Source organism: Leucopleurus acutus, assembly GCF_964270905.1.
Source record: "Leucopleurus acutus genome assembly, chromosome: 20".
Classification (NCBI taxonomy): Eukaryota; Metazoa; Chordata; class Mammalia; order Artiodactyla; family Delphinidae; genus Leucopleurus; species Leucopleurus acutus.
Genome location: NC_139162.1, coordinates 54,625,276 through 54,637,645, shown reverse-complemented (window position 1 = coordinate 54,637,645; position 12,370 = coordinate 54,625,276). Strand labels below are relative to the sequence as shown.

The 12,370-nt window shown below is 39.9% G+C and overlaps 1 long non-coding RNA gene across 1 annotated transcript; it reads right to left on the bottom strand.

Annotated features, from left to right (window-relative positions):
• Nucleotides 1-2,454: 2,454 nt before the first annotated feature.
• LOC309977458 lies at nt 2,455-11,549 on the bottom strand. The gene is made up of 3 exons (XR_014327058.1): nt 11,487-11,549; nt 7,276-7,402; nt 2,455-3,168 (listed from the first exon to the last, which is right to left on the bottom strand). It is a non-coding gene; the product is annotated as an uncharacterized lncRNA (long non-coding RNA).
• Between the last annotated feature and the right edge of the window lie 821 nt (nt 11,550-12,370).

Sequence of the window (12,370 nt, the reverse complement as noted above, 5' to 3'; positions counted from 1 at the left end):
TGAATGAGCAATAATTTGAAACCTTGCAATACTCACTGAATGTTCAAGTATGAAGTATTTGGTGAACACTCAGTTTAAGGCACAACACAAAAGCTTTGACACATTCATTACATCTGGAATGTCCTGTCCAGTACAGATTATCTGACGATTGGTGAGACGTGAGCCCTGAGTAAAGGTTTTTCCCATTCATGGCATTTGTGAGGTAGTCTCCAGAATGAATTCTTTGGTGAATGAATTTCTTCTCCAAAGGCCTGGTCATACTAAATACATTTATCTGATTCTTTCCAGCGTGATTTTTCCAATGAAGCGTAACATGTGGACACCTGCTAAAACCCTCACTTAAAGTCTCTCACCAGTATGGATTACCTGATGGTAAGGTAGGACTGAAAGTAAACTGAAGGATATGCCACACATTATATTTGAAAGATTTCTCTCCAGTATAAATTCTTCGGTGGATATTAAGGTATGAATTCTGACTAAAGACTTTGAGACATTCATTACATTTCTATGGTTTCTGTCTAGCATGGATTATCCAATCATAGGTAAGGCTTTGCCACACTGAAGACATTTGCATGATTTCTACCACTATCAATCTCCCATGAACTTAAAGTGTCAATTTGCAAGGAAGTCCTTCCCACCTATATTACATTAATATGGTTTCCCCTCTGTATTTATTACCTAATGTGTAGTGAGGGTTGAAATCTGAGTAAAGGCTTTTCAGCACTCAATATTTTTGAAAGGTTTCTCTACAGCATGTATTCTACAATGAGATGCAAGCAGTGAATTCTGAATAAAGACCTTACCACACTAATTACATTTATAAGGTTTTTTTTCCAGTATGTATTCTCTGATGCTTTGCAAGGGTTGGATTTTGACTAAATGCCTTGCCACACTCATTACATTTGTAAGGTTTCTCTCCAGTATGAATCCTGTGATGAATCCTGAGGTGTGAATTTTGAGTAAAGACCTTGCCACAGACATTACATTTATAAGGTCTCTCTCGAGTATGAATTCTCTTATGACCTGCAAGGTGTGAATTACGACAAAAGCCTTTGCCACAAAAATCACATTTATAAGGTTTTGCTCCTGTATGGATCACCTGATGTCGCCTGAGGGCTGACTTATCATTAAAGCTTTTGCCACACTCATTACATTTGTAAGGTTTCTCTCCAGTATGAATCCTCTGATGTCTTGCAAGATATGAATTTTGACTAAAGACTCTGCCACATACATCACACTTATATAATTTCTCTTCTGTGTGGATTAACTGATGTCTACTGAGTTTCGATCTGTAATTAAAGGTCTTGCCACACTCATTACATATGTAAGGTTTCTCTCCAATATGATCTCTCTGATGAACTGCAAGGTCTGAATTTCGACTATAAACTTTGCCACATACATCACACTTATATAATTTCTCTCCTGTATGGATTATCTGATGTCGAGTGAGGGTTGAGCTCTGATGAAAGGTTTTGCCACAGTCATTACATTTGTAACATTTCTCTCCAGTATGAATTACCTGATGGCTAGCAAGGGATGATTTTTTACTAAAGACTTTGCCACACTCATCACATTTGTAAGGTTCCTCTCCAGTATGAATTCTCTGATGAACTGCAAGGACTGCTTTTTTACGAAAGACCTTACCACAGTCATTACATTTGTAAGGTTTCTCTCCAGAATGAATTCTACGATGTTTTGCAAGGTATGAACGTACACTAAAGGCTCTGCCACACACATCACATTTATATAATTTTCCTCCTTTATGAATTACCTGATGTTTCCTGAGGTTCGAGCTATGATGAAAGATTTTGCCACACACATTACATTTGTAAGGATCCTCTCCAGTATGAATTGCCTGATGACATGCAAGCGCTGCTTTCTGACTAAAGACCTGGCCACACTCATTACATTTGTAAGGCTTCTCTCCAGTATGAGTTCTCTGATGAACTGCAAGATTTGAATTTCGACTATAAACTTTGCCACATACATCACATTTATATATTCTCACTCCTTTATGGATTATCTGATGTCGAGCGAGGATTGAGCTGTGATAAAAGGTTTTACCACACTCATTACATTTGTAAGGTTTCTCTCCAGTATGAATTCTCTGATGACTTGCAAGGGTTCCTTTTCGACTAAAGACCTTCCCACACTCGTTACATTTGTAAGGTTTCTCTCCAGTATGAATTCTCTGATGAAGTGCAAGGATTGAATTTCGATTAAAGACTCTGCCACATACATCACATTTATATGGTTTTGCTCCTGTATGGATTAACTGATGTCTTCTACGATTCGAGTTGTGATTAAACACTTTATCACACACATTACATTTGTAAGGTTTCTCTACAGTATGAATTCTCTGATGAACTGCAAGGTATGATTTTTGACTAAAGACTTTTTCACATATGTCACATTTATAAAACTTCTCTTCTGTATGGATTACCTGATGTCCAGTGATGTGTGAGCCATGATCAAGGGTTTTGCCACACACGTTATGTTTGTAAGATTTCTCTCCAGTATGATTTCTCTGATGAACTGCAAGGTCTGAATTTTGACTAAAAACTTTGCCACATACATCACAATTATGTAATTTTTCTTCTGTATGGATGATCTGATGTCGAGTGCGGTCTGAGACCTGATGAAAGGTTTTGCCAGACTCATTACGTTTGTAAGGTTGTTCCCTGTGTGCCCTCTGGTCTTGTGTCAGTACTGAAGGATGCACAAAATCGTTCCCATTTGTATCAGAAATGCTTGTCTGGACAACAGGAGTAACTGTCTGAGGTGGTGAAAATGAGGCACTACTGTTGATATTCTTGTCAGCTTGATTAAATTCACCAATTTTTTGTTCACTTTTAAATATATGCAATTCATCCCGAAAGCTTGATGCAAGCCTATTTTCAATAGGCTTAATTCCTGCAACACTCCTACCAAGTCCATCTCTCTTATCAGTAGGATTTTCATTATGGGACATAGGAGTTCCTTTGTAATTTCTTACCTCATCTCTCTGCTGAGGCTCAAAGTCAGATATATTTTCCTGGATTCCCCTGAGGTTAAAACGTTTCACTTTATTCCTTTCATGTCTTCCCAACATCACTTTTTGTAATACTTCTCCTCTACCAGTGTTTACTTTTAGTTGTAATTTCTTGATCACGTGCGTAGGAGAGATGTCTAGAAGATAAAAGAACCATAAGTAGCCTATTCATTTTAATTCATAAATAAACGCTTCATGTTAAATACCTGATATTACACCAAAACTAACACTTATACCAAAGTTATTAACTTTCCAACAAAGATCTTCACGTTTTTAGGAACACAAAAGGAATGATTCTTCACTAAAGAAAAAGTGATTAATTTTAGGGTACTGTACTTTCAAACAACGTATGCCAAAAATACTCACATAGGAATAACTTCTGTTAGCTATCAAAGAAAGTATATTTCCACCATGATGTATAAGCACACACCAATTAACAGTAAACAAACTGCTGTCTCATAGCTGAGGAGAAAAAGACATTACACTATGCATATATTCTGCATAACTATTATTCATAAATAACTGCTAAATAGCAGACAATATATTGTAACAGTCAGTAATAGAAAACTAGCAGGAATTCCCTGGCGGACCTGTGGTTAGGACACCGCACTTTCACTACAGAGGGCCCAGGTTCAATCCCTGGTCAGGGAACTAAGATCCCACAAGCTGTGCAGCATGGCCAAAATAAAAGGAAAAAAAGAAAACTAGCATATTGATGAATAATCTAAATGAGTTGCAGATAGAATTGGGAAACAAATATAGCATAGAGAAAATGAAGAATTTGATAAAACAACTTTTTAAAAAACAAAGTATTTTTCTCAGTACCTCCTATAAAACTATGTATCCATGAAAAAGCATAAAACATCTAAAAGCCAATCATCCGTAAATCAAAATTAGATATTTATGAATAAAATATTCTCCATTTACATCTACAACCAATTAATGGAGCAATTCCCAACCTATGAAGTGCCCTTAAACATCCAGCTCATTGGCTCCACAATATACACAATAAAGAGTGAGCAACTGGTAAATTTATTAACTACGCTCAGAAACGACGTCGCTGAGACAAATTGCAAAACAAACAAACAAAAGAAGCATACGATATAAAATGCAAAGGGACGTCAATAAACATGACACACTCAATATATCTTGATATACAAAATTACCTTTTGAGTCTTTACTAAAAACGTGCACTATTCTAAGGCATCTAACAGCAATAATTTCCTTTAAATGGCTTGAAGAAACTTACCACAATTTTTCAAATTAGGACAGAAGACTCACAGTTTTCTGTACATGATCCCAACTGACACAGAAAGTAGTGAGAGAAACAGGATTTGAACCTAGACCTACAGACTAAGACAACATCACTTAAGCATGACTACCCAGACAAGCAATATAAATTACATAATATTACAGAAAATTCCAAGAGTTTAAAAAGAAAACTTCAAAGGAGATGCAAGAAGACGTGAGCTGTGTAACTAAAAATGTTGTTCAGGCATCCCTCCTGGAAATGGTTTCTGGTTCATCATTGGAGGTGTCACTCCACCTCATAAGCTCTCTCATTAAGATGCTTCAAAATCAGGTGTAGACGTAGAATGAACAATGGTGCACACACAGGTAATGAAAAATATGGCATCAACAACAATTTACTCAACAGTGTCACAAATATGGGGATGTGAACTTGGACACTTTTCTTAGGAGAAATTCCTATACCATTTAACTGAGGCTGAAAGGGAATGGTCATTAGCATATATGAAACACTGTCACAGTGCCCTTGAGATGTGCCTTTGTGTCACTCCACAAAAGCAGAAAAAAGAATGTGGAAAGACTAATCGGCCAGGCTCTGATGGTAACCTGGAACATGCTGAACTCTCCACTAAATAGCCTGAAGTGGTGATTCTGTGTGTAGCAGGAAAATGTTACAACATATGAGGAAAAGCATTCTCTGTAAGAATTTTCTGTTACCCAGTAAACCCACTCCATAGAGAGTCCACCAGAAGTTGTCCATTAACTAAGGGTGGATTATCACAGCAAAGAAACTAGAAAAATTTCAGAGCCTTGGACTATGTATTTCAAAAACAGAGTTATAGGCTTCCCTGGTGGCGCAGTGGTTGAGAGTCCGCCTGCCAATGCAGGGGACACGGGTTCGTGCCCCCGTCCGGGAAGATCCCACATGCCGTGGAGCGGCTGGGCCCGTGAGCCATGGCCGCTGAGCCTGCGTGTCCAGAGCCTGTGCTCCACAACGGGAGAGGCCACAACAGTGAGAGGCCCGCCTACCGCAAAACAAACAAACAAACAAACAAAAAAACAGAGTTATAGAGGCACAATCATACAAACTTAGAGGAGTACAAAATCAGGAAGGGTATATACATTTCCCAACTAGGTAGCACAGTACACGAGTGGAAAAAATGCAAGATATGTGTGTCAGATTCTATAGGACCTTCAGATGGAACCATGAGCTTTACCCACAGATGCCAAAGTAAAACCCTCAAATATTCACATAGTCACCTCATGAAAGATTGGGGATTAAAAAAAGGATCTCTCTGTCCATTATCTTTACAGTTTTCCTAAGTAAAAGTTACATACGATCCATTCAAACTGGCTGTTACACACATCCTGCAGTTTGTGGCAAGAGCAGAACACAAGAAATTGCTGAGGGATCTAAATAAGCAGACGGGGCCTGAGACAGCTCCATGCAGGTTCTGAGGTGCCAGATGGAGTAAGAGGGCAGCCAGTGTCTCCCATCTTCTGATTACGTATCCTAAAAACATCAAATGTGGATGGAACTGGGAAAGGTTCAGGTATTGAGTCTGGAGGCATCAGCTCTTACCTATATGGACTGAGAACTGAGCTTCCAATAAAATCATGCCCTGAGGGAGAGATGAGGGGGCCAGAAACCCCAATAAAACAGCTCGCTTCGGACAACTGGCACTCAATTGAGCGGGAGGCTTTGGGATCACTGGGCAGCAGGGACTCACTGCCAGCCTGCCAGACTCACGGTCTGGTCTCCACCCTCCTGGTGGGCATTTCTCTGCTCAGGGCCGCTGCCAGCCCGGACTGGCAACCTTTTCTGCTGAACATCCCTAGGCAAGATACGAGTGCCAGGGAGGGGATGGATTCCTCCCTCCACAAAGCGCCTCCTAGCCCATGCTGGGCATGTTCTAGGAATGGGAACTGGCTTTCAACTTTCACCACAGGCCACCCTTAGCCAGCAGGAGCACACTGAGGAAATTTTACCGTCATATTCAATGCATGAGAAAGCTGACCGTTTTTCCCCCTGCTGCCAACACAACACACAGACATCAATAAATGACACTAATAAAATGTGGTACTATTTAAAAGAGAAACGAAAAACAGCCCGCCTCACACTCCTCAAAGTCAAGCAACAACCAGTTCACGGGAGCCAGATACGGAGCGTTGTAGATCACGATAAAGACTTTGCCTTTGTCTCTGTAGGAGCTGCAGCACCACTGCAGGGTGAAAGAATGCATTTTACATGTTGAAAGAGTGATAAGTTATGGAGAAGAAAAACTTCCCTCTGAGAGTTCATAATAATAAACAAACATTGGTATTCTCACAGAACTCTCCAACAGGAGTGTTCAGAGTTTCTCAAACACTATTATAATAATGAGGCTTCCACTCAGCCCTTCTGAGATCTGACCTATATTCAAACTTTGATACAATCCCAAAGGCACTCACCTCACTATCTACAGCCTAGGGCTCTTTCTCTTGCTACAAAGTGGGTAAAATATTCAGATGAGAAATAGAAATTCCTCCAGTTAAGAACAAAGAAACATGATCAGCTGTGGATTATCCGGAAACTTAGTTCTTTGTTCACCAGAGGATGGAGGACATTACCAATGGGTCTAGAAAAATATTTCAAAAATTCATCCACTACTTGCCTCCTTCTGAATACACAGGGAACAGTATAATATGCAGAAACATAGTTCTTTTCCTAGGACTCCATAATCAAAAGCCCATGGGTAGAAAACAGGAAAGTGGGTGTATCAAAAGCTTGCCGTGACTACGTGAGCTCTGGAACAACCCCTGATGCATCATGAAGTGCGCAGGTCATCGTAAGAAAAGGTAGGTTTATGCTCCTGATGCCATATCATGAAGCGTTTCACATCTGAGTCAACAGGGATTTCATATCAGTCACGGAAAACCAGCTCAAATGAGGCACACAAAGGAAACGCAAAGATACCAAGGGAAGATCCCTACTTCTAGAGGGAAGTTATCCTCACCTAGGGAGAGCAGGTTCCTGTAGGTCTCCAACATCACGTCCCTGTACAAGGCTTGCTGAGCGGGTTCCAGGCATTCCCACTCCTCCTGAGAGAATTCTATGTCAATATCCTTGAATGTCAACTGTTCCTGAAATGAAAATACATTTCACCAGGGGGTCCTGGGGAGAGTTCTTATTTGCACACAAAATGACAAGAAGAGAGGGGTAAGGATGAATTCAGTTGAAGTACGTTTTCTGACAAATCCACGTAAAGGTATTTGGAGCAAATTATCAGTCTCTAATTTTAATTTCTTATGCTTTTTCATGAGATTATGATATCTTCCAATTAACGTGGAGTTTTCATTTTTGTGGAAAATATATGAAATACATACAAATAAAATTCAAGAATGGATTGTCTATGCAGAAGTATTACATATTATGTTTTACATACTGAGTGATACTCAATATCTAGATGAGCTCTAGAATGAGTGATGTCTTAAGTCCACAGTGGCTTTAAAAAAAGTCAAAATCTTAAATTATGATGATGACGACAACAGCAATGACTAACGGTGGTTGAATACTTCCTATATGCAAAAAACTACTCTAAAGGCTTTATAGATGTGAGCTTGTCATCAACCTAACAGCTCTTTACAGTAAGATCTGTTCCCATCTTACAGAGGAGAAAACTGTCAGAGACAGTCTGAGCAACTCAACTGAGGTTAAGAAGCTAAGAAATGACAGAGCAAGCATATGAACTAAGGTGGCTGGGCTCTGGAATTGAAGCTAAAGAAGCAGAAAATTCAGTAACAGAAAGACCAGTGAAAGTACACTGACAGAGAATTCCTGGAGAAACCTTGAAAGGTCACTACACTACACTACACTACACTACACTACACTATTTTGTGTGTGGGCACACACAAAAATGTACATAAAATGTTAGTAATATTATTACTATTTAAACCATTAAGGGAATTCCTTGGCAGTCCAGTGGTCAGGACTCTGCACTTTAATTACCGAGCACCCAAGTTCAATCCCTGGTCATGGAACTAATACCCTGCAAGCCGAGCAGTGTGGCCAAAAAACATTTAAAACATGAAAGAGAAAACAAAAAACATTAACAGGAGAGTGTAGAAAAAATTCAAGGCCATGGAATATATTTAAGATATCATTTCAACTGAAAAAGATATTTTACGCAGTAATAAAATCATGATGTCCTTTATCAAACCATGCACTTGAACATTCACAAACTCTTGCATAAATATGTAAACACACAATTAACTGAAATGAGAGCTGTCTCTGGACATATTTTTGCATCATTTTTTTCATCATCAATTTCATTCAAGTGAATTTCAGCATCTTTGGGACAATGAAAACGTATCAGCTATAGTAAATGGTACTAACATGAAAACATAGGATACTTTAACTCTGATCTCAATAGATACCTATATTCAAAAATATAAATACAATTTTATCCACTAAAATTGACATATGAAGGTATTAATCAATATAAAACAGAGTTAACTAGAACATTTCACCATACACCATAATCAAAAGAAAACACTTGATGCGTTTCTCTGTAACTACCCTGGAGTGAAGGGGGCTGACTAGGTCTCCTGCCTTTTGCCACGGTACGACGTGCCTGCGTAAAGGCAACTAGAAGAAATAACAGGAAAAACAGAACAAGAGTGAGAAAAACAGAGAAAATGTGTCAGAGAGTTGGAACAGTCAGCGTTCACAAATCTGAGGAGATGGACAGGCAAAAAGTTAAAGGATGGAAAAAGATAATCCGTCCTAAAGAGAGCACAGGTGACTATATTATACCATACAAAATAAAGACAAAAACTGACATGAAACAAAGGCTGTTATATAATGATGTAAGGTACAAATCACCAAGAAGATATAAAAATTATAAATACATATAACATGAGAGCTCTCCCCAAAATGAAGTAAACGTTAATAGAGATAAACAGAGAAATAGACAGCAGCACAATATCAGTATGAGACTTCAACACCCTAGTTCTACCTACAGATAGAAACAAAAAGAAGATCAATAAGGAAACAGAGGCCTTAAACAACAATATAGGACAACTGTACCTGAGACATGTACAGAACACTCCACCCAATGACAGTAGAAAACACATCCTTCTAGAGCACACATGAAACATTTTCCAGGAAAGACCACATCTTAGGCCACAAAACAAATCTTAACAAATTTAAGAAGGTTGAGATCATAAAAAGTATCTTCTCCAACCACAATGAAAAGATACTAGAAATAAAGAGCAGAAGGAAAACAGGAAAATCCCCCAAATGAGGAAATTAAACAGCCCATTCTTAAAGAAGCAATGGGTCAAAGAAGAAATCACAAGGAAATTTTAAAAATATTTGAATGAGAATAAAAACGCAACATACTAAAATTTATAACATGCAGTCAAAGCTGTATTAAAACAAAAGTCAAGGACTTCCCTGGCACTTTGGTGGTTAAGACTGTGCTTCCATTGTAGGGGGTGTGTGTTCGATCCCTTGACAGGGAACTAAGATCCCACGTGCTGCATGGCACGGCCTAAAAAAAAAGGTCTACAATGTTAAATGCTTACAACAAAAGAGGGAAAAGCAGGACCGCCCTGGCGGTCCAGTGGTTAATACTCCCTGCTTCCACCGCAGGGGGCATGAGTTCGATCTCTGGAAGGGGAACTAAGATCCTGTATGGCACACAGCATGGCCAAAATAATAAAATAAAATAAAATATTTTTTAAAAGGGAAAAGATGTCTACACTGCTGTTCAAGAAAGTACTGAACGTCCTAGCTAGAGCCATTAGACAAGACAAAGAAATCAAAGATATGAAAATTGAAAAAAGTTAAAATTGTTTTTTTGCAGGTGACAAGGTTTTATATATACAAAACAAAAAGATCCCACAAAAAAACGACTACTTCAAAAGAAAACTTTACAAAAGTTGCAGCATAAAAACATCAGCACAGGGCTTCCCTGGTGGCGCAGTGGCTGAGAGTCCGCCTGCTGATGCAGGGGACACAGGTTCGTGCCCAGTCCGGGAAGATCCCACATGCCGCTGAGCGGCTGGGCCCGTGAGCCATCGCCGCTGAGCCTGTGCGTCTGGAGCCTGTGCTCTGCAGCGGGAGAGGCCACAACAGTGAGAGGCCCGCATACCGCCAAAAAAAAAAAAAAATTACAAAGTAATCAAGATGATGTGGTACTGTCAGAAACGCAGATACATAAAACAATGGAGCAGATTAGAATACCAGAAATACTCCTTGGTATATATGCAAAATGTATTGACATGGATGCGAAGACTGTACAACAGGGAAAGGAGAGTCTCAATAACAAATGGTGCTAAGAAACTAGATATCTACTAACAAAAGAATGAAGCTGGAACACTGCCTGCATCAAAGGTAGAAACTGTGTGTCAAAGGATGCAATCCAAAGAGTGAAAAGACAATTTCTGAGGAATGGAGGTGTGAAAGTGATTTAAAGAATTTCCAACTGTCAGAGATTTAGGCTGATTTCATAGTTTAAATTCAATGATGGACTAAAACACATTCTACCACTGACGTCTGTCTCTGAACTGACCATTTCCATTCCCTATTATTAAGATTTTGAAGTCAGCTACATTTAGTTTCAATTGCCTTAGAAAAAGCCAGAACAAATTTCTCCTAATTGGTCTGATATCCAGATTTTACCAGGTATATTTACCAGGTATATTTACCAGGTATATTTACCAGGTATTTACCTGACTTCTACGTGCAGCTTTTTTTGGTAACATCTTTATTGGAGTATAATTGCTTTACAATGGTGTGTTAGTTTCTGCTTTATAACAAAGTGAATCAGCTATACATATACATATATCCCCATATCTCCTCCCTCTTGTGTTTCCCTCCCACCCTCCTACATGCAGCTTCTTTATCCTGGTTTATAGAGAGCGGACACTGCATCCACATGGGACCCCAGAACAATTACTGCTGCCCAACAGCTCTGACACCACATCTCCAATCCTGCCCAGGACTACGCCCAGTGGAAACCATTGGCTCTCCTCGTCCAGATCACTCTGTCATAGGGAAATGAAATCTAAGTGGAGCTGGCAGGGACTGCGGGAAGGCTCTTGATGACTGTGAAAGTACAAGTGTCAACCAGGATACTTCAGAGTCAGACAAGATTAGCGAGTCCAAAGAAGGGCATTTCAGAAAGAACAGACTGAGAATCAAATGAAAAAATGACTTTACCTGAGAAACAGCCATTCCTGGCTCCTTTTCTTTCCTCTCCCTCCTCTTCCGGGCTTCTTCCTCAGGCAACATGAGTCTTCAGAGGACAATCTTGAAAGATGAAAACATGCTTAGAATCAAAAGACCCCATTCCTGTATCACAACCATAAACACAAGGAAGATCTCTCCATGTGGAACAGACAGTCCGCTGCCCACTGTCCCAGGAGGGGCTCAGGACAGTAAACTCCCACACAGAGACCTACACAGGAGTTTCCCCACCCTTTCTTCAGATCTCGCTCCCCTCCTGGTGAGGCCCTCACGTACCCAGCAGCAGCGGGCACCTCAGCTGGACCCGACGATCCCCCGCAGGTCACAGACCAGCCCTGATCCAGCCCCACGCAGAGCACAGCCCTCACCCTCAGCCCAGATCTCAGCCCTCAGGAATGGGGGGACTCAGAATAACGATGCTCAGTGATGGATACAGAATGGAATCACCTCGGACACTTTAAATACTATTGAGGTTGGACCACATACCAACTATATGAAGGGAAATCTCTGGTCAGAGGGTACAAAACATGTATATACAAAACGCCTCAGCAATCTAATGTGAAGCCTGGGTTGAGCACCACTCAGAGCAGGCAAGCCCAGCACACCTAGCACTTTAGTTTTCTTTTGCAGCTTTACTGAGGTACAGGTGATAAATAACAACGCTGTACATGTGAGGCACACAATGTGATTATCTTACAGATGTATACACTGTGTAATTATCACAATAAAGTAATTTACCCCTCCATCAACCCACAATTACCCATGTGTGTCTGCGTGGTGAGAACATTTAAGTTTTACTCTCTCAGCAAATTCCAACTATACAGTAACACAGTATTAACTACAGTCAGCATACTGTA